At 45.5% G+C, this 23,167-nt stretch overlaps 1 protein-coding gene across 5 annotated transcripts in view; it reads right to left on the bottom strand.

Moving 5' to 3' along the window:
- The window catches only part of PGAP4 (post-GPI attachment to proteins GalNAc transferase 4), a 206,588-nt gene that overhangs the window by 101,298 nt on the left and 82,123 nt on the right, over nt 1–23,167 (bottom strand). The window contains exon 2 of one of the 5 annotated variants that reach the window (XM_069615002.1): nt 19,483–19,570. The exons of the other annotated variants lie outside the window; for them this stretch is intronic. The gene's annotated coding sequence lies outside the window, so the exon portion shown is untranslated. The remainder of the gene's footprint in view (nt 1–19,482; nt 19,571–23,167) is intronic. 5 annotated transcript variants of the gene reach the window in all.

The following is a 23,167-nucleotide window of genomic DNA, read 5'->3' as shown; positions in this document are numbered from 1 at the left end:
AATAAGAAAGGGAAACAGAAGTTGAAAAACATACGCATTAACACAGTGTTTGCAATATGGCCGCTGAGCTACGGACTATGTGCTGCAGTGAAATATGTGGTGGACACTTTTTTTGAAAATGGTATGCTTAACAATAAAAATGACGGAATGGTGTACACAGTGACAGTGGACAGGAAGGAGCGAAATGTTGCAAAACTTAGGATAGTTAGGTAAAATGTTGGGATGCATTTATAAATTTGCATTCTTGTGATTGTGCACATTTTTTGGGGACGTTACTGTAGTGTAGTGCATCGATTGTGTCCACTTATTATATGCTTAGGCGAACAGTACGTAAGAAACTGTTTATGTATTGTGTGGAATAAATGGCAGCCAGAGTGAGCTGCAGAGGGTAAGGGGAAGGTGGCTGTGTTGTATGTGGGGTTAGTGGTACATGCATAGATGTTTGTATGCATAGTGTAGGGGCAATTGTTGGGTAGGGTGTACAATATTGAGTGCATGGCTGGAGCCCCTACACTGTACTGGGTGTAGTGAAGCATGTAGGGCGCAGGTGAAAGGTGTGTACTGTAATGTACGTGTGCATTGCAAATGGTGGCATTGCTATGCGTATTGCAGACCAAAGTGCACACATTGCACTGTGCACAATGTAGAAGAGTAGAATACCAATAGGTGCATACTTACTGTTTGGAATGAGGAGGGGCTGTATTGTGTTTTATGTATGGAATGTGAAATGTTGTAGTTCTGGTTGCTGCATCTGTGGGAAAAGAGAACAGAATATGTTCAGGGAGGGTTGTGGGGGGTGAGAAAATAACCAAAAAGAAGAAAAATGTTGGGTTTTTTCTAAAAATGATGTACAAAGAAGCCTGTGGTTTTTTTCCTTGTAAGAGCTAGGAACAAATGGTTTGCTGTGCTGAATTCCCCATTTTCCTGGCTTTCAAGAACAGGTTGAGTGGAAACGAAAAAAAAATGTTTTGATATGTTATCAACCATTTTGTGAGAGGTAGGTGATTTTGGCCTTTTTTTTTTCCAATAGGACATGCGTGGACGGAATGGAAGAAAAGCTGAATGGGAGGACAGAAAGGCATACATTTCTGAAAAGTAGACAGAATTCCAAGTTTAGGAAGGGGCGATTTGCGCAGGTCAGGCAACAACTATGTAGGGATAAATTCCATAGTTTGGGGAAAAAGCAGGAAAATGACCAAAAAAAGTAAGTGGTGGACATGGTTGGCCTGGTACGGCAATGGCTTCTATGAATCTTGAGAAAAAAAATGGTCTGCTACATTCAGCCCCGCCCCACCCCCCCCACCCCGACTCTTGTGGTTAGGAAATCACACATTTTTTGTAATGTTTCACAAAACAAGAAATACCACAAGTCAAAAACTGAGCCATGGTACACAGGAGTTTTATGCTTACGGACTGAACAGATGTACTTAGCATGTGTAAATAAGGAAAACAAATGTGGGGAGGAAGGGCAAGCATACATTTTCTGAAAGAGCACAGGCAGACCTTTTGAAGGGTAGGTGACTTGTGCAAGTTACAAAAGTGTATAGTGCCTAAAGCAGCCACTAAATGTAGGTCACTTATGGGAAATGAATGGGTTGTGTGACAAAAGGCAGCAGCAAATGGGTCAAAATGTTAAGAAAACCATGTAAACACAACAGATGTCATACCATCCCACAGGTGTTCCGACGAAAACGGTACCTCACATGTGTGGGTGCACCTACCTGGGCACAAAGGGAAATGCCTAAAAACATGGGTAACCAAATGTATTTTCGCACAGCCCATTTTCAGGAATTTGGCTCATGTGCACACCATACAGATTTGGGTCTAGGGTGTCCAAGCCACCAAGGAAAACTAGGAACCCCGTGCATTTCTGAAAAGAGGACACCTATGGGAATCCAGAGAGGTCTGACTTGCGCAAATCTCCCCAGAATGTATTACCCACAATCCCCGCTAAAGACCCACATGGGAGACGGGTGCCAAAGGCCAGTGACATCACCTCCAAACGTCCTGGAGTTCTTGCTGGCCTGTGTTACAGCTTTTCCACCACCAGGAAGTCCCGGCAGTGTGCCAATACCTCCCCGAAGGGAAAAGCTGTAATGCAGTACAGCCAGAACTCCAGGACAGTTGGAGGTGATATCCCCGGCCTTGGACATCCATTTACCATGTGGGTGTACCATTCCCAAGCACAGCAGCAGCTTCAGGGAGCCCCGGCAGGGTCCCCTTCCCTCCCCAAAGTTAAATTCTGTATCGCAGCCCTGCTCGTGCTCCAGGATTGTCTGAGCTGATGTCGCTGGCCTGGGCAGCTGACTCCCAGTGTGGGTCGAATGTCCCCAAACCCAGGGGTGGTTCCCGGGAGATTCCCCATCCTTTCCCAGAGGGAGAAGCTGTAACGCAGGCCAAGCAGAATACCAGGATGGTTGGGGATCAGGTACCTGGCCTTGGGCACCCGTCTCCCATGTGTGTTCACCATCCCCTGGCAGGGATCCCCATTCCTCCCCGGAGGTGACATCTGTAATGTAGCACAGCCAGAAGTGCAGCCTGGGCTTGCAGACGGTCAACCCACATGGGAGACATCCGCTCCCAGTGAAACACCAATGTTCTGCTGGCATGGGGGGCAATTTGTGGCCTGCCCCTGCAATCGTGTCCCAGCCCACCAAAATATCTCCCCAGATGGCCCATTCCCACCCAAACCACTAAGAATCCAGCCCCAGTCTGACCCACCCCACTGACAGTGGGCCCTAACCATACAATAATAAGAAACAGTAACATTGCAGCTGCTCGGGTAGAAAAGCTGTAAACGAAACAAAAAACTTTTGTTACCTACAGTCACACCAGCAAAAACAAATCACTAATACTCTCTGATCACAGCCCCACTTTCAAGCCATCCCTGGTTGTCTACTGAACCTCACCACCTCCCCCAGTGAAAACACATTTGCCCCTTCCTAGGGGCAGAAATCTGCCCCCATGGAGTGCTGCATGAGATGACCCCCCATTTGGGGTTGGGTGGGAGAGGGCCACCACAAAACATCGGACAGGCCCCCCCAATGGATGGGGCAGTAGGGTTTGGGCACCCTGGGGGCAGATTGTCACACTAATGTGCCCATCTGCCCCAAGGGAAGTTGGGTAAATGAAGACAAAAATTGAAAATGGTAGTCTGCATTTTAGGTGGAGTGGGAGGGGGGCTGTGCGGCACCCTAAACCGCCAGGGAATGTTGTAATGTAAAGTGTGGTGGCCCTCTCCCCCCCACACCCAAATGGAGGGGGGGGGCATCTCATGCACCACTCCCCGGGGCTCCTAGGAACGTGCATGAGATGCCCCCCCTCCATTCGGAGTGGGGCGGAGAGGTCCACCACAAAACATCAGACAGGCCCCTCAACGGATGGGGCAGTAGAGTTTGGGCACCCTGGGATAAGATTGGCACAGTAATGTGCCCATCTGCGCCAAGGGTAGTTGGGTAAACAAAAAAGAAAATTGAAAATGGAAGGCATTTTAGGGGGGGGGGGGAGGGGAGAGAGAGAGAGAGAGAGAGAGAGAGAGAGAGAGAGAGAGAGAGAGAGAGAGAGAGAGAGAGAGAGAGAGAGAGAGAGAGAGAGAGAGAGAGAGAGAGAGAGAGAGAGAGAGAGAGAGAGAGAGAGAGAGAGAGAGAGAGAGAGAGAGAGAGAGAGAGAGAGAGAGAGAGAGAGAGAGAGAGAGAGAGAGAGAGAGAGAGAGAGAGAGAGAGAGAGACAGACAGAGACAGAGAGACTCTCTTACCTTCTTGATTCACTTTGGCAGCCGAAAATGGCTGCCATAGTGAATTTACTTTCAGTTTCATGTCCGCGTGCAGTACACACGCCGACGTGAAACTGAAGGTAATCCAACCCCCAGCACATGAAGAGGGACCTCCCCGTCACATAGCCCGTGGGTTGGATTACAGTTTTGAGCGGTGCCTAAAAGGAAGAGCCATTTCGTCCTTGGCAACCCAGAGGGAATTCCAAGGACGAAATACCTCGCCCTTGGCACTTATGTGGTTAAGATGTACTGTTGAAGGAGGAGGAAATGTAATGGCTTACGATTTCAGCCCTGCACATGTTGTAGGATGGGTGGCTTTGTATAGCAGGTGGAGTTTTATACATGTTTACCTGCTTCCTTTTTGTACCACTGTTTGTTGAAGCGTTTATTTGATGCTGGTGGTTTGCAAACATTGTGCCATTGTAGTGTGCTACGGCAGAATTGTGTTGGTAGTGATGTACCTGCTGGCGTACTGTAACTGCTCATACTTTGGAAGTGTTTAATGATATATTTGTAGCACAGTAGTTGTTGAAGATTGCGTTGGGTTGTTTTAATGCTGGAAAGAACATTGGTGTATTGTGGTTGCAGTTAGATGCCAGGTGGCGTATTCTAACAGTTAACAATGTCCCATTCGTGCAGGGTACGTTTAGAAGCGTATGCATTCCTGTTGCCATTTCCACATGTGTACATTCTGAAGTGCTAGTGTACCATTATGTATGTACATGGTGATAGTCATACAACTGCAACACATATAGACCTGCTGACTGGTTTGCGTACTTGCTGGTTTTAGAGGTTACGGAGAATAGTTTTGAACCCTCATACTTAGTAGTTTCCATTCCACGTATCCTGTGGACAATACTGGTATTGTGAATCGTTTACACATATTGTTTGTGTGAGTGTATTCATGGAGGATAAAATTGTCCAACACACACTTTAGTGCATTTCGTCAATGCTTGCAGTATGGTAAGTTCCTTTAGGCCGACAGTGTGGAAGGTCATTTGTTATTTGTCCACTTACGAAGGTACTGGGGAGTAAGGTATAGTAGGTTTGTACATCAAGGAGTACATTTTAGCTTCAAGAATATGAAGTAGGCATTTGCAAGATTTGCAGGTAACCTCCGTTTCGGAATGATGGAAGTATCATTACATTCCAACCATGACCGTTGTATACAGTATAGTGGCCTGCATTGGTTCAGTTGCCTGTGTGGTAGATTATGGCTACTGTTGTGAAAGTTTTCTTGCCAAGTGATACCTGTCTGTGTATGAAGGCAGTATGTTTGCAGTTGTTTTTTGTTCCATCGGCATTGTATCTAAGAAGTATTAATATTACATATGGACTATGTGAGTGTATATGTAGCGTTGACCGATTATCAGAATTGCACGACATACACCACATGCTATGATTTGCATTTTGCACCAGTTGCTGAAATGGAATGGACTCATAGTTAGGTACGGATACCTACACAAAGAATTTGTTGGGGACTTGTTCCTAAATGACATGGTTGCACAGACTGCATGTATGTTTCCACATGTAGAAATGTGAAACATTTCATTTATGAGATGTAGTCCAATTCTTCCCTTATTCCTGAGACACTATAAATGGTGTCAGGATTACGTACTGCATTTCTGTGAAGGACTAGCATTTGCAAACACAACTGGTCTGCATCATTTAAATAAATGTTTTCAACATTTGCTGGCATTTCGAATAGACCATTAATTGGCATATTTGCATAGCAATTCACACCTGTTGTATTAGAAAATTTGAATGGACCAGGTAGTTCTATGTCTGAGCACGTGGATGGAACAGTAAGTGGTTTCTTTGAAGAGGAAATTTGTTTTGTGGGTGGAGTTGGGTAGGTTTTGTCTTTTTTCCTTTTTTTGCATGTGCTTTTGGTAGTTGATGTACTATTAGTTGCTTACAATCTCTTTGATGGTATTGTCAAATCTTTTACAACTTCTGATTCAATTAACCTTTTTTCAAACCTTTACCTTTGAGGAATAGGGTACATTTTCAGATGGGGTGTGTACAGTGCACATAATCTATTGTACTCTATGATGCAAGAAATGTCTGCACGGACTGCAGTTGTATCAAAATGTACTAGATACAGTCCTTCCAGTGTACGGAGCTGTGACAGTGCTATGTAATTTACACCTTCTTTGAAGACTGTGCTGCCAATATCAAGCAATGCTTGATCTAAGGTTAGACCTTGGGATTTATGAATAGTAACTGCATAAGCTACCGACAGAGAAAACTGTTCTCTGCATAAATACATATCTTTGAAAAGAAATTGCGCCGTTGTGCATCCTATATTTTTAGCATCTGAAAGTTTGTCTAACTTGATGTTTACAAACTGAATGCTGTTGTCCCGTGGGTATGTCTGGAAGCCAACAACTGTACCAAGTGCTCCATTAACTAAACCTAGCTCTACGTCATTGTTATGCTTTAGCATATCTTTCACACATAAAGTTAACATTTTCTCCAAACCAGCTGTTGGAGATAGAGTTCTCTAAGGTTTTTAGTCGTACTATGCCTTGTTGACACATAGCTATCGTCATACTGTGTACGTCCAGTTTGTCAGTGGCATGAATTTCCACTAGTGGTTGTTTTTCTTTTTTCAGCATTGTTGCATTAAATTGTGCACAGCTTGCTAGAGTTGACATTAAGCACATAAAGCTGACACTTTTCTGAGCTGATTTTTCCATAACATCAGTAGCACATGTGTTACGCTCGTATAGCTCATGGATGTGTCTAGTAATCAGGGTAGTCTGCGCCTCCTTTGATAGTACACCAACCGTATGTTTTTTAAAACACTGGCGTAGGCGAGGTCTGCAGACTGACGCATGTTTTGCGTTAGTTCTCTGTATTGGAAATGTTGCCAGAGATTTACATTGCCGATGCTTCAAAGACTTTTACAGCAACGTTTGTGTCCCAAGGTCTTGAAAATAGGTTCACCTTTGACTGGTGTTAATTGAAGGAGATCTCCAAAAACAATTACATGTTTTCCTCCAAAGAGTTCTTCGTAGTCTGTTTTGAGGACCTCTTGCAATCTGAGGTGAATCAAAGCCAACATTAGGTTGGAGACCATGCTCACCTCATCCATTAGGAGCATTTTCATTCCTTTCAAAACTCTGTATAGCTCCATATCAGATTCTGGTGAAAGTTTATAGTACTCTAATTTGTTTTGATGTTCTACTGGAAGAAGTAGCAATCGTTGTAGAGTGTCTCCACCTATGTTTTAGGCAGCCAAACCTGTAGGGGTGGTTAAAACAGCAGCAAGGTTGTTAATTGTTGGAGGTATTTACTGATCATTTTTATTAAGAATGTTTTACCTGACCCAGCTTTACCACTTACATAGAGCTGTTACGCTCACCTGGATCCCACAGGGGCGTCTATCGGACCCGGACAGCTGTGGTCTCCACCAATGTGATGCATAGTGAAGAGATGACAGTCTGGACTGGCCTGCCTAATTTTGTCTGCTGGACTCGTAGAAGTATTCTCCTGCAAGTGGAGAAAGGGATTTAGCCACCTGTGGACTTTAGTGATGGCCCCCCAACAGTTCTCGTTCTCCCCACTAATCACCTCCGATATCCCCTTTTGGTAATCTCACCTTATGTTTTTAAATGATGAGCTCTCCATCCTGCATGGCATGCAGGGGCTCGTAGATACCAGTTACTTCACTGGGTTGAAGGTACCGGAGGAGTTCCGGAGGAATATTAACTCCATTGTCTATAAAGTTCAAAGAGTTCAATATGTCTGATGTACACTCTTGTTCCATTCCCTCGTTAGGTTGCAGCTGGGTCCAAAAAAATATTGCCTGGAGGCAGCTGATGGCGTTCAGGTAAGAGTCTGTATTACCAAACACTGTCCGGTAAAAGTTGCATGAGTTTAACTTGCTGTTTTCTCTCCCTTTATACGTGCAGCATAGGAAGATGCGGCAAATTAAAGAAGAATACCTCCAGTGGTAAAGCAGGTAAGCCTATGTTGGCAAAGAGATTGTCTTTGTCGGTTTTCTCGGCTCACCTTGTTATTCCTTTTGTTTTCCCCCAGGTGCTCGATTTCGACAAAGAAAATGATGGAGGCAGCGCCGAGTCGAAAGATGCGGTGGACTGGTGAGTATAACGCGGCGCTGCTGCTGGCGAAGCAATGCGTGCTGAAATAATGTCCTTTCCAGGCTCGGAGATGTGCTGGGTCCGGAATCAGGCAAGGAATCAAATAATGTCCGTGATCTAACCTCTTCTCCTTTCTTTTCCTTTTGTCTAGGAGCTCCGGATTCGAGGCGGGTGCGGCAGAAGACTGGATGCTGACTTGCAGACACAGTGAGCATCACGCTGCTAGATGCAGAATAACGCGAAGCATGGGCTGCTGTTCGGGCGTGGTTTAAATAGCCTGCAAAGTAGTCCCAGGTAAGAAGTTCCCCAGAACCACACCGAGTGAAAAATAGTCCCTGTAATCAAATAGTCCCATCCAGGCCTCACGTTGGCTTGGACTCATTTGCAGCATGGTCTGCATAAGGTAAGTAAAGTCTATGAGCCTGGCGCCTATGGCGCCAGGACTGTTTTCCATGATGAGTCTAAGGCGCCAGGACTGAATCCAAACAGCCGGTTTTAATGAGTATCTGGATGCCTGCTCCCGGGGCTGATGGACACGATCCGGATGCCCGGGGGTAGGCATCATGACAGAGCAGTACAGGTTTGTAGATGTCACAGGTGCACGCTTTACTTTCAATGTTGTATGGTTTCACTTACTTCTAGAAAAATGGTACGCTGTTCATCGTTTAGTTGGGATTGGAGTACTGCTAACTTCTGCAGATTGCTCATACTGAAGCATAGTGTTGGTTACTTCCGTCATGACCAATTCTGCCTCATTTGCTAGGAGTGGTTGTCCAACTGGTTCTTGGCTGCCTGTTTGAGAAGGTTCACTGCTCTCAGTGTCTACGTTTAGTTGTGCTTGAAGTTCTTCTTGTTGGCGTTCATTGTCCAATATGGTTTTGCACCGTGTAAAGTTTATCTGTAATTGTACTTTCACTGGCATTGAAAGCATCTTCATAGGAGGTGTAGGTGGCTAATGAATCTTCTTTTCTCCATGGTTTGAAAAGTTGTAGTAGAGCCAAATAGTACAGTTCTTTATATTGAGGAGTTTTTAATGACAACTTCATATGATTAATTAGGCTGTGTTTGGTCATTTTCACCAGGATGCCTTCATAACTTTCCACTCTGTATCTACCTTTTTCCACATTTGGTTTAATGATTTTGTATTCAAAGTTTTGGGCTATCTGGTACAGGTACAAGGCTTCTGAAGTAATACTCCTGTTCAGGTAGTATGTGTCCAATAAGTTGTTCTTCAAAATGTCCTGGCTGTTGGGATTGCTTTTGGCAATTGTTTGTATGTCTTCGTATGATTTAAGTACTTTTTTTCTGCATGCAGAAGGCCCAAGGCTTAGCCACACTCTGTTCTCAGATTTCCCATATAAAGCGGTGCTGGTTAAACAGTCTGCGGCTTCGGAGCACCCACATGCTCTATGGGACAGCATTTTAATGGCAAAGCTGTACAATTTCTGTGCCAGTGTTTTGTCAAAGGATATGTCATCCCACAGGTCTTCGAGCCCTATTCTCTGCGCTTTGGTTCAGTAGGCGGTGACATATTGTGCAACTGCAGTGCCATGTGGGTGGGCCAAGGTTGCGTAGCATACACCATACCTCTGCGTGCATCGGAACCAGCACTCTTTCGTACCACACGTTTGCCAAGAGATTTGTAATGCTTGACTGTAAGACTTTGTCTTTCTCTTGCACCTTTTGAAGTAGTTAGGTAGCAGAGATATTTTGAAAATATGAACCTGTTTTTAATGTGTAGAAAACTCCATAACATAGCGTTGCCAGTTCACGTTCTAAGAACAGGTCGAATATGTACTCCACGTTCTGTCTAAATCTAGGGTCTTCAGAATACGTTCGTATACAGCGGTATTCTGATGCTGGTATTTGTGTGCATCTTTAATCATATCTTCCACCTTTCCCGGTCAGGAAGAGTAGAGGAAAGGCTCGTGCTTCCACAGTTTTTTCCCATATGCTGATGGCGCTCCTTTGGCTTGCCACATTTGATATGTTTCTAGTGAATCGTCTATGGTATCTTTGGAGTGCAGTGGGTGAATTGTATAGTGGTCTAAAATATTGGAGGCTGCACTAGGATCTAGATGTCCAAATTGGACAGTTGTTGAGGAGTCCAGAATTATTTCAGTTGTTTCTCTCAGGTTTTCTTGAACATTTATTTCCTTGTAGTATTCATAGTTTTCTTTAAGGTATGGCAACGCTTCCCTCACTTTGGTTAAGTCCACTAGTTGCTGCCAAAAATGCTGCCTACAATGTTTGTCTTTTGTAGGTACAACATTTACCAGGATAATCAAATATTCTTATATTGGCCTTTGCACTCGTAGAGGGTCTAAATTTTCTTTCAGATCTAATGGTAAATAAACTACTTTACCACAAATGCCTCGCAGTATCAGTGGGAGACAATTTTGCAGTTTTCGGTTGAAGTATTATTGCTTGAAATTGGTGCACTGTTTGGATTATAGTGCTCTCATACAAATTAAGCTCCTGCAGTCCGTTTGGCAGTGGAAATAGTTCCAAATTATTACCAATTGCCCGTGAAGCCTTTGGTTATTGTCAAGTGTTGCAGTGCAGTATGTGCTCAGCATGGAGGTATTCGTAATTTAGTATTTGTTTTTAGCTATAAGGTACAGAGCTCATTGAGGCCATTGAGACTCTTCATTGCCTTCTATTTTCTGCATTATATCTACAGTTTTGGTGCTTTTTCTATAGAAAATTCTATGACAGCACACGCATACTAGGTTTGGCATTTCAGCAGATGTGCTTTTGAACTTTTGTATTTCTTTTCTGTATGTGTGATATAAAAAGTTGATAGAAACTCCAGCATTTTCAGACAACAGTGGAGCTAAGTGCTCTTCAGTTCCAAAATACTTCCTTTGGATGTGCTCTATTTCATCAAGCACTTGTTTGGCTGTACCGTGTAGGAGAATATTATTAAAATGTTGGAGTGCTAAAGCTGGACTTTTTGCATAGTACAGTTTGCACACTAGATTTCTGACTGTTGAATGGTGGGTTGCTAACATTTTGATACGTTGGAAGGTGCTTTCGCAAGTTGGTCCAGAAATACAGGCTAAGGCAGGTCCTCGTGTTCCAGTGTAGTTGTGCTCTGTACAGGAGTTTGTAGTATTTTTCTTTTGTCGTTGCCTTTGACATACTGGTTGAGGAATTGCTGTAAAGATTTGATAAAGCATTGGCGAACATTACACATTGATGTGCAAGGCCATTAGTAGGTGAGGTGTGTTGCTTTGGTGGAATGGAGTGACATCTAAGTTTGATGGGGATATTTCTAAAAGCAGCGTTTCCTCTTCCATTATGGTTTTGTGCAGCTTTTCTTACCCTCGTCAACTCAGATGTATGGCAATTTGGTTAATTTTTTCTTGCTTGTATGATTCTTCATTTAAGTATAGCTCTGTGTTGGTGGTGTGACTCCACTCACATGTACTGATGTGGCCAAAGGCATCTATGCTGACATTGCGTTTGTTTCGAAGAAGTGCTCGAAATTTACCAATTAATCTTGTTAGTAGTTTCATTCTGTTCAAAATTAGTATAAACAATTTCCGTTTCACGCTCATTGCACTGTCTACAAGAGCTTCTATGATGACTTTTCTGCAGTAGGTTTTGAGGGTGGAGCATGATGTGTGCCGTCTATTTATGAGGTTCTGAAGGACTCTGTGGTGGAACATTTTTTGTAAAATTACTTTAGAATGCTTGCTTGTGTGTACATTACCATTTGCACCTGGTTGTGTGCGTTGCACTGTAATTCATGCTTTTGTTTTCATTCTCATATTTTGAGAAATCAACTACACGGTCTTTACTGGTAGATGCATTTGTTTTCCTTAATGACCGAATTACCTCTTCTTCAACTTTCTGTTCTTGCAGTGGATGGCTACTTTCGGTGTTTTTAGGTTGCGTGCCTCTCTTTCTGCAGAGTTGCAGTTTGGTGTCATGATCACTGCTTCCAAGGAGCTAGGACCAGCCCAACGTCCTTGGAAGCAGGCCCCTAACCTTCATCCTAGGCACCAGCCGGTCCCCACTGGGACCTTTTGGACCTCGTCCTGGCGCCGGTGGCACCAGGCTCATCAAAGTCACTGGTCCCAGCACTGGAAGCGCCGGGCTCATAATTTGTATGAAGATGCTTGGGTGGACTTACCTGCAGCAGACCATGCTGCTTACTTACCAGCCACATAGGAATCCTCTGTGAGCCGGGACTACTTTCTTACCTGGGTGGGGCAAGCTCCACTCCCTGGATACAACACTGGAACTCTTCTGGAACAGGAACTCTTTTCTTACCTAGGCGAGGCCGTGGAAGAAGACGCCTCATCACTCCAAGGCCATTTAAACCACACCCGATTGATGAAACGTGCATCGCGTTATTCTGCATCTGCAGCAGAACGCTCACCGTGTCTGTTCCAGTTTTCTTCTTTCCGATCCTGAACCTGCAAGAACAAACGCTTACCATTCCTGTATCCAGCCTTCAGTAGCACCTGCAAAGACAAGAAACAACAGGTTAGCACGGCAACCTTCACGTGCAGCGCTTTCCTCACCTGATCCATCGGCAGCTACCATCTCTTCACGCTGCTTCTCCGCCTGTGAAGACAAAGGCATAGTTATTCCTGTGTGGAATTACTTATCGGCACTCCGGGAATTCCGGTTTCAATCCTGCACCTGAAAGACAAAAGAAGAGACATTAGACAGGTATTTTACTTACGCGCCATCGCGCCCGCCACAATAGGGCGCCTGCAAATACTCTGGCGTTTCCAGCGTCTCTTCAACACCCGAACTCACAACTGCAAGGGAAAAGAGACAGTTAGAGAGCTTTCGAAAAGCAGGCAACCGGCATTTACTTACGCATTTCCAAGCGCGTCATTCCAAGACTCTGGCTCGAACTTCGGCTTTCTTCACACCATCTTCTACCTCAATAGCCCTGCAAGACAAATAGAAAAAGCATTATACAGATCCCTGTTCCACATTAACGTGCCCACGCACCTAAAGACTGTAAGGACTTAAAAGGTGTCCGGAAACTCACCGTTCGTGCAGTTAACGACGGTAGCAATCCTCTGATGTCAAGAGGCCTACGTTTCACCCAATGAAGGAACTGGCAACGGCACCCCGCACCAGACGCAGATGGAGAGTCCAGCATTCACCTATCTAAGGTGAGCACGTTGACCTTGGGGCTCCACGGAAAAGCGAGGAAGGGAAAGGGAGAGAGATACCCGACAACCCCAGATCATTAACCCCATATTCTTTCACCTGCAGATATCTCACTCTTCGAGTTAGACACACACAGTGCGAAGAGGCTCGGCCCCGGAAGCCAATCGAGTCCTGCAGTTCACTTTCGAGTCACAGACACCATCCTGCCAAGACCGGCGCCTCCGTGGGAATCAGGTGAGCGTTACAGAACGCGAAGCCCACCGCGAAACTCCTACCCAGGCGCAATGGAAACCTCGGATACTGATCAATTGGCCCAGTTGCTTGGGGAACTAAGAGCAGAAGTACATGCAGCTCGTCAGGAAACAAACGCTCTAAGAAGAGAGCTAATAATATCCAAGGAGCGAACAGAGGACCTCGCTAGGCAATTGCTACAAACGCAGGCAGGACAAACACCTTTGCCCGCTCCAGGAGGAAATTATCCTTCAGCATCTTCCTCAAATCCAGTGCAAATTAATCTACCCGGTAATGTGCCCTTGGCTCCACCCGAACGCTTTTCTGGTGACCCAAAGAGATTTGCAGTGTTCATTAACCAGTGGCGCCTACACTTCTTATGTAGACCAGCTGCCTTCCCAACAGATCAGGCCAAGGTGGCTTTTGTGCTTTCTTATCTCACTGGCAGTGCCGCAGATTGGTCGATCCCTTTAATCACTCAGGATGATCCGGTTCTTCATGATTTCCAGGCCTTCCAGTCCAGCATGGAGAAACTGTTCGCAAGACATGCACAAGGGCTGGCCTTGGACAATAAACTCCTTTCGTTACGACAGGGTAATCAAGACCTCTTGACTTACATTGCCTCATTCAACAGACTTATAGTGGAAACTCAATGGCCTGAGGATAAAAGAATAACGCTTTTCTACAGAGGCCTGCGTGGAGAGCTCAAGGATGTGTTAGCTCAAGTTGTGAATCCTCCACAAGAATGCTCAGACTATATTGACTTATTGTTCAATTGGACCACAGATTACAGAACAGAAAGGCTGATCGTTCCAAATTTGATACCCGAGTGTTTTCTAAACCGCAGACCTCTACTAGGGGAGTTGACACCGTGGAACCCATGCCAATAGGGAGCATGAAAGGACCTTTAACCCAAAAAGAGCGAGAAAGGAGAAGACAGCTGCAATTATGCCTCTATTGCGGAAACTCGGGGCACTTTCTTCGAGACTGTCCAGTGAAACCAGCTAAGAAGGCTGTAGGAGCCGCAGATACCTGTACCACAAATTCTGAGCAGGGAAACGACCTAGCCCGACAAGCGTAGAGGTCCTCTTGCCGAGCGTTAAAATCTGTTCCATGACCTCGCATTTCGTGGTGCCTATGGTCCTCATTAGCCCTGAACGTCCGGATCGTTTGCATGCAATTGAAGCTTACATCGACAGCGGAGCAATCGGTAATTATGTGGACCGTGAAATGGTATCAAGGATGAATCTACCTCTTGTCCCCAAGGCAGTAAAAGACGTCATTACTACAGTGGATGGCACGGAGATAGCCTCCGGACCAGTAACTCTCGCCACCCAAGCAGTGACGTTAGTGAGCCAAGAGGGACACCGGGAGAAAATCGTGTTCGATGTGATCAAGGCCCCTCAGTTCCAGATCATTCTGGGAATTCCTTGGTTAGAGAAGCACAATCCTCAGATCGATTGGCGAGCAAAGACGGTTCAGTTTCCAGAATGTATTTCCACTTGTTATCCTCGGCCTGATGTTTCACTGGCGGCAATCTCTTCTGAGGTTCCCAAACTACCTCCCGAATACCAGAAATTCCAAGACGTCTTTCGGAAGGACCAAGCTAACACCCTGCCTCCTCATAAGTCTTACGACTGTCAAATAGATCTGATACCCGGAACAACTCGTCCTTGCAGTAGGATTTATGCCCTCACCGAGCCAGAGAATCTTCACCTCAGCTAGGTATTGGTCCAGATATTGTCTAACAGATTTATCCGTCCTTCAAAATCTCCAGCTTCCTCGGCTTTGTTCTTCGTTCCGAAAAAGGAAGGAGACCTTAGGACTTGTATAGATTACCGTGCCCTGAATAAAATCACTGTTAAAAACAGATACCCGTTACCTTTGATCCCTGAACTCCTGGACCAAGTCAAAGACGCATGTATATATACAAAGTTGGATCTCAGAGGAGCCTACCACTTGGTACGAATAAAAGAGGGCGATGAATGGAAGACGGCCTTCCGCACCAAGTATGGGCTGTTTGAATATCAAGTTATGCCCTTTGGACTATGCAACGCTCCTGCCGCCTTCCAGTATTTTATGAATGATGTCCTTAGAGAACTCATAGATGTGTGTGTTGTTGTCTACATTGATGACATCCTCGTCTATTCATCATCTGAAGAGGAACATCAGAAACACGTTAAAGAGGTCCTCGAGAGATTACATCAACATAACCTTTTTGCTAAGCTTGAAAAATGCGTTTTCAACGTAACTGAAGTTGAGTTCCTGGGATTCATATTGTCACCAAACGGAGTCCATATGGATTCAAAGAAAGTCGATGCAATCATCAAGTGGCCTTCACCAACCTCTGTAAAAGGAGTTCAAAGCATGTTACGCTTCGCTTACTTTTACCGCAGGTTCATTCCTGAATTCTCTCGAATAGTCCAGCCCATCACCGCTCTATTAAAGAAAAACAAACGTTTTGAGTGGTCTACCGAGGCGGAACAAGCTTTTCAGGACTTAAAAGCTAAATTCATCTCTGCACCTGTTCTAAAACACCCTCGCCCAGAACTCCCCTACATCGTAGAAACAGATGCTTCTAGTCTTGCTATGGGGGCAGTTTTATCACAAAGAGATCCAGTCACACACCAATTACATCCTGTAGCCTTTTGGACCCGCAAATTCTCGGCTCCCGAGATCAACTATTCATTTACAGACAAGGAACTTTTAGCTATCAGATCAGCCTTTAAAGCCTGGCGGCATTATCTTTTGGGAGCAAGACACACAGTTGCCGTAATGACAGATCACCGCAATTTACAATATCTGAAGACGGCCAAAGCTCAGTCTTCCAGGCAGCACCGCTGGGCTCTGTTTTTGGCTGAGTTTGACTTTATAATTACTTATCGACCAGGCAGTAAAAACGGAAAAGCAGATGCCCTCTCCCGGATGGGAATAGATGAACACTTGACCAATCCTGAACCAATACCCATAATCCCAGAACAAAGGATTTTGGGCTTGGTCAGCGCTCAATCCTTTGAAGACACCGAGACTACAGTCAAATCACTCCTAACTCCGGCAGAATTACAGGACTGGCAATTCAAGGGGAAGGATTTCTCAGTGGACCAAGACCTACCATATTTCCGAGGACGATTGTACTTGCCCTGTGAGAAAATACAAAAACAGGTAATCTCCTGTTATCACGACTCATTAATGGAGGGTCACCCTGGCATTACCAAAACCATGGAAAAGGTCAAAAGACATTTCTGGTGGCCATCATGGAAGAAGGATATTAGAGACTTTGTAATCTCCTGCGGTGTGTGTGCTCAGAATAAAAGTCAGAAGGAGAAACCAGCCAGCCTCTTACACCCACTGGACATCCCGCCCTGTCCATGGCATACCCTGTCCATGGATTTCATCACGGCCTTACCTCCATGCTCAGGGTATAATACCATTTTAGTAGTCGTGGATCTATTCTCCAAGATGGCTCACTTCATTCCCCTGAAGGGCCTACCTTCAGCTTCAGTATTAGCCCGAGAATTCTTAGAAAACATTGTTCGGTTACACAGTTTTCCCTCGGTTTTGGTCTCCGATAGGGGAAGTCAATTTATCTCCCACTTTTGGCGAAGTTGCTGTCGCTTAGCCCAAATTGATGTGAGACTTTCAACCAGTCACCATCCCCAAACTGACGGACAAACCGAGAGGACAAATCAAACTCTGGAGCAATATTTACGTTGCATGCTCCAACAAACTGAAAACCCTTGGAAGGATATCCTTTGGATCGCTGAATACGCTTATAACAATTCGACCCATTCTGGAACCGGGAAGACTCCCTTCTTCCTATTATATGGAAACCATCCTAGGACCTCTAACCTGGATCCTCCCCAAGAATTCGAAACACCTGCTGTGGATCACTTGCACTCGGTGATCACTCATACTTTTAAAGAAGCCACTGCCCATCTGCAAAGAGCTAAAGCTCTATACAAGAAAGGAGCGGATCAACACCGCAAAGAGGCCCCTCACTACGCAGTGGGAGATCAGGTCTGGTTATCCACCAAGCACCTGCCTCTAAAAGGACCCCGCACCTTCATCCCGAGATACTTAGGACCCTTTCTCATCTCTGCCATAATTAATCCGGTGGCTGTCAAATTGGAATTGCCTTCGCATATGAAAATACATCCAGTATTCCATGTCTCCTTACTAAAACCAGTACAACCAGAAACCCGATTGACCGAACTCCCAGAACCTGTTCTAGTGGATGGAGAACTTGAGTTCGAAGTAAAGAACATCCTAGACTCCAAAATCTCCAAATCTAAATTATATTACCTGGTTGATTGGAAAGGATACGGCCCCCAGGAAAGGTCTTGGGAACCCTCAGAACATGTCCACGCACCTCGTCTGGTCAAGAAATTCCATCTGAATCACCCCGACAAGCCAAAACCCCCGGAGAAGACACGCTTAGGAGGTGCTGTCATGATCACTGCTTCCAAGGAACTAGGACCAGCCCAACGTCCTTGGAAGCAGGCCCCTAACCTTCATCCTAGGCACCAGCCTGTCCCCACTGGGACCTTTTGGACCTCGTCCTGGCGCAAGTGGCACCAGGCTCATCAAAGTCACTGGTTCCGGCACTGGAAGCGCCGGGCTCATAATTTGTATGAAGATGCTTGGGTGGACTTACCTGCAGCAGACCATGCTGCTTACTTACCAGCCACATAGGAATCCTCTGTGAGCCGGGACTACTTTCTTACCTGGGTGGGGCAAGCTCCACTCCCTGGATACAACATTGGAACTCTTCTGGAACAGGAACTCTTTTCTTACCTAGGCGAGGCCGTGGAGGAAGACGCCTCATCACTCCAAGGCTATTTAAACCACACCCGATTGATGAAACGTTCTTCGCGTTATTCTGCATCTGCAGCAGAACGCTCACCGTGTCTGTTCCAGTTTTCTTCTTTCCGATCCTGAACCTGCAAGAACAAACGCTTACCATTCCTGTATCCAGCCTTCATTAGTACCTGCAAAGACAAGAAACAACAGGTTAGCACGGCAACCTTCACGCGCAGTGCTTTCCTCACCTGATCCATCGGCAGCTACCATCTCTTCACGGTGCTTCTCCGCCTGTGAAGACAAAGGCATAGTTATTCCTGTGTGGAATTACTTATCGGCACTCCGGGAATTCCGGTTTTCTTCAACGCTGCAATCCTGCACCTGAAAGACAAAAGAAGAGACATTAGACAGGTATTTTACTTACGCGCCCGCCACAATACGGCGCCTGCAAATACTCCGGCGTTTCCAGCGTCTCTTCAACACCCGAACTCACAACTGCAAGGGAAAAGAGACAGTTAGAGAGCTTTTGAAAAACAGGCAACCGGCATTTACTTACGCATTTCCAAGCGCGTCATTCCAAGACTCTGGCTCGAACTTCGGCTTTCTTCACACCATCTTCTACCTCAAGAGCCCTGCAAGACAAATAGAAAAAGTATTATACAGAGCCCTGTTCCACATTAACGTGCCCACGCACCTAAAGACTGTAAGGACTTAAAAGGTGTCCGGAAACTCACCGTTCGTGCAATTAACGACGGTAGCAATCCTCTGATGTCAAGAGGCCTACGTTTCACCCAATGAAGGAACTGGCAACGGCACCCTGCACCAGACGCAGATGGAGAGTGCAGCATTCACCTATCTAAGGTGAGCACGTTGACCTTGGGGCTCCACGGAAAAGCGAGGAAGGGAAAGGGAGAGCGATACCCGACAACCCCAGATCATTAACCCCATATTCTTTCACCTGCAGATATCTCACTCTTCGAGTTAGACACACAGTGCGAAGAGGCTCAGCCCCGGAAGCCAATCGAGTCCTGCACTTCACTTTGAGTCACAGACACCATCCTGCCAAGACCGGCGCCTCCGTGGGAATCAGGTGAGCGTTACATTTGGTAGGCATTGTGTAGTAGCTGTTGGCGAAGAAAGGGAAGTGTGGGTGTGCACATTTTCAAATGTATATGTGTCCAGTGTGCATATGTGGGTTAATAGGAGGGTACGCATTTTAACTGGAACTCTAACTTTCGGTTTGGGACAGTATCGTACTATGTGGGGATAAGTCTAATGGTGGTGACATAAAAAACACTGAGCACCAGTAGAGGTGTCATAAGTAACAATGAAGTCCATAGTGGTGGATGGTCGCACATCTATATGCTACAATACAACAACAGTGCACTTTTCTAGTAAGACAGAATAGTATGATGGTATTGTACTTACTTTGTTGCTTGCTGGCAGTATGTTTATTGCAGGCTGTATTTTCAAGTGCACACTCAAGTGGCTTTCCGGAGAGAGGGAGGTACTGCACCTGTATAAGAAGATGGTAAGAAAATATGTTGGATAATGGGTTAGTGATTACATTTGTGCAATACATTCTTGAAAACTATATGGGGATGTTTTAGCAGGAAGAAGAATTGCATGTGTATAAATGGAAGGATTACGGAATGCACACTTGGGAGCATAAGCAGGTTTGGTAAGGGGGTAGGTGGTCTATTTGGGAGTGTATTGTATGACTTGTTATGAAACATGTGTGTGTATTAGTGTAGGCCTATTTACTTTCAAAATGCAGTACTTCGCATTGTGGAAGTGTGACAACAAGGTGCTGAAAGATGTACAGATTGCAAAGCAGAATATTTGTGTGCGTGCGTTTGCATGTACTTCTTTGAATATGTATGCTTGCTACATGACTGCAGGCACTGCTTTTAGCCTTTACTTTCCTTATGCACATTTATGAATGTTACTGTTGTAAATGCACACATTAATTTTTTTCTTGCTCAACTACTGTTATATATGACGTGCGGCAGGAAACTGTTGTTATGTTTGCAATGTATGTACTTGGCTTACTTTGGCGGGAAAGGGTGCCTGATGATTTTGGGTGCGATTTTTACAAATTTGATAGGTGCGTTAATGGGGGGGAAAACATTGTAAAATTGACAGAACAAAAGAACACAGTAACCGTTTCCATATACCAATGGCTGTTATGGGCAAATGGCAACTTTGCCATCACCTACTTCTGTAGGATCCATTTAATAGTAGGTGATGGGAGACATAACAGTACGAATTAAGAATACATTATGGAGATTCACTGATAAGTTTGTAGCAACGGGGTACCTAAAACACAGTTGGCACTGTACTGTACAAAAAAAAAAAATAGTAATACCTACTAGGCGTGGTGATGGGTAGCAATGCCGATGTGGGTGGGTGCAGAACTGGTAGATCGGTTTACAGTACTTTCCTGTTCAGGTGTTTTTGATTTACAGGACATTTGACCTCTGCGTGTTTAACAGTTGTTATGGATTGTTCAATAGATGCACAAATCTTGGATGTAATTGGTGGATGCATCTGTAATTGTTTAACAGTAGCCAATCAGGGAGCGCTGGTAAAAATACTGGAAAGGCAAGAAGGATTGGCCCTGATTTCTTGAGGCGCAGTCCTCGCAGTAGTTGAGGAAATCGCACGTGCTACATGCTGTCCTTCTTAATGTGCTTGCCATGGAAATGAAAATTCGGATTATCGATTCAGGTGTTTTTCTGCTTTTCTGTGCCATTTTGCGATGTTCCTTCTGTGCCCATGAGAATTTTATTGCTTTTAGTGAGACGTTTGCTAGTGGCGATGATAATTTATTTTCCCCCTATTGAACTTCCTTATCTGTTGCACTATGTACAATGTACGCTGCAGACACTTGTGTACTAATGTAAGGAGGAAAAGCACAGAGCACACCCTACAAAGGAGCACACAAAAAGGTCTTCCTTTAAACGTCGCTTTAGCAAAAATAAAAACTTTTCAGAACTTCCACCAAGACCATCATTTTCTAGGACGCTTAAAATGTGTTCGTGCAGCCCCCTGCACAAGGCAATATGTTAGAGAAAGTTGCGTCATTTGGCGGTGCGCACGTGCTACATCTGGGTCTTTTCGGGGTGGCTGCAATGGAAATGGGACTGTGCAGGAGTTGGGATTGGACAATATGATTTCGGGGGTGTGGTGTGTAGGAACAGATTGTGCCGGAACGTCTGCTTGTGAATAGCAGTGGAGATGGCTACACCGATGGGTGTGCCGTTCAGTAGGCGGACTATATGGCTTTTGGGCGACTCGTGGATACATTGGGTACAAGTTTTACACACAACGCCGTGCAATGGCAGCTCACCTTGGGTTCCCTAATGTCAATGTGCACTGGTACGCCACACATGGGATGTTAATGTTAAAGGACATTTGCACCGCACACTATCACCACCGTAGTGGTCCCTTGGCGCTCTGGCGGCTCTGAAAGAGGGGAGGTTGAGTTAGTGGGAGGAAGCAGGAAAATTGCAAGAGAGCAGTGATGTGCTGTTGGCAGCCTCAGCCCAGTGGGTCCGTTGGCTGGGCCTGGGGTGATGAAGTAGCTCCATGTGGGTCCTCTTTGTGCTAGTTTGGCGATGCTCCCTCATCCTGACATTATTATTGTTCATTGTGGAGGGAACAGTTTGCAATGAAGGAGACATTTCGGAGACAGATGTGGCTGCGTTCTTCCTTGTGTGGGCCACAAATGGAGAAAGCGCGGCGGAATGTGAACAAAGCTGTTTGTGCTTTTTTGCGCAATGTTGCCATGTTCTCTTTCCACAATGAAAACATTACGTTTCGTAATAGCAACATTTTTCGCTCAGATGGAGTTCATCCAACTGATGCTGGCAATGAGCTGTTTCTGTGTAATATCCAGAATGCAGTGCAGCGCTTCCTGCAAGTCTAGCAAGCATTTTCTCTGTAGTTGTTCACCACTTCCATTGTTGCAAACACAAACAGCACAAAAAGGCTCTTTACAGGGCCACCACTTCAACTTGCAAATGCGTACACACCTTTTGACAGAGTCCCCGCCACCCATTGTTGGCATTTCTGTATGAGGAGCACATAGGCTGAGCCACCGCCTGCATGCTTTAATTCAACTTCTATTTTTCAACAGTGCAATGTGGCTCTGAAAGAGCCTTTTAGTTTCCCCACCCCCCCTTCTGGTTGTGTAGCATTTGTCCAGTTATAAGACACGCTACAAAAGCCAGCAACGGAAGGGATATTTAGCAAACGGTACCAACCACGGGGATAAGAAAGCCTAAGTGGAGAGCAGAAAATGTGGGGTGCACCTCACTTGGGTTAGGTGCACTCTTTGTCATGCTCCCGCACCAAATCCCCATTTGAAAATTGTCCCCCCCTACACAGTACCGCGTCGCAGTAGATGCACAATACAGTGGCCTTTGAAAGGTCCGGGTCTGTTGCAGTGCGTATGTCCTCCAAGGCTGCTTGCGGGACACGCTGACCCACTGGAGTGTCCCTAGTGGTGGCAGGAGCAGATGTGGAGGATGCTGTACAGGAAAATAAGTTACTGCCTGCTTGGAAAGGGACAACCCTCCGAACAGCTGCTAGGTGGTTCGCTTTCAGGTGCTGCCGCATGGAGGTTGTGCTGTAGCTGTACAAGCCAGGTTTTCCGAAACAATGTTGCACGCCATGCATTATACTTGGTTTGCACGACATTTTGGCACATCGCCAACGGTCCTAAATAGTTTCCACACCCACGACTCATGCTGGCTGCAGGCAATGGGGATTCCTTCTACTTTATTCTTGTTTCCTTTTCGATGTCCCTCTACATTATGACTCCTGTTGCCTTGCTCAGGACCTTCAGAAGGAGGGGTTTATGGTGTGGGTGCTCCTGAGTCAGAGGTACTAGCAGAAGCTCTGGTGGCCATTACTTCTACAAGTACTTTGCAGGCACACAATTGGTGAGAAAGCAATTTCTGCACGAACCAATGTGCACTGATGCTCTTCTCTGGAAAGCAAACAGGGATTGCAGTACACTTGTGGGTGTGCCCTTTTATAGCACTGTTGTGGAGCATGTGCCACTGCAAAGTGGGCCTAACTCTTTCTCTACAATACCTACATGCAG

This window comes from Ambystoma mexicanum, chromosome 9, assembly GCF_040938575.1.
Source record: "Ambystoma mexicanum isolate Mex_15411 chromosome 9, UKY_AmexF1_1, whole genome shotgun sequence".
Classification (NCBI taxonomy): domain Eukaryota; kingdom Metazoa; phylum Chordata; class Amphibia; order Caudata; family Ambystomatidae; genus Ambystoma; species Ambystoma mexicanum.
Note: the sequence above shows the minus strand (reverse complement) of the source record. Positions and strands in the feature narration are given on the sequence as shown.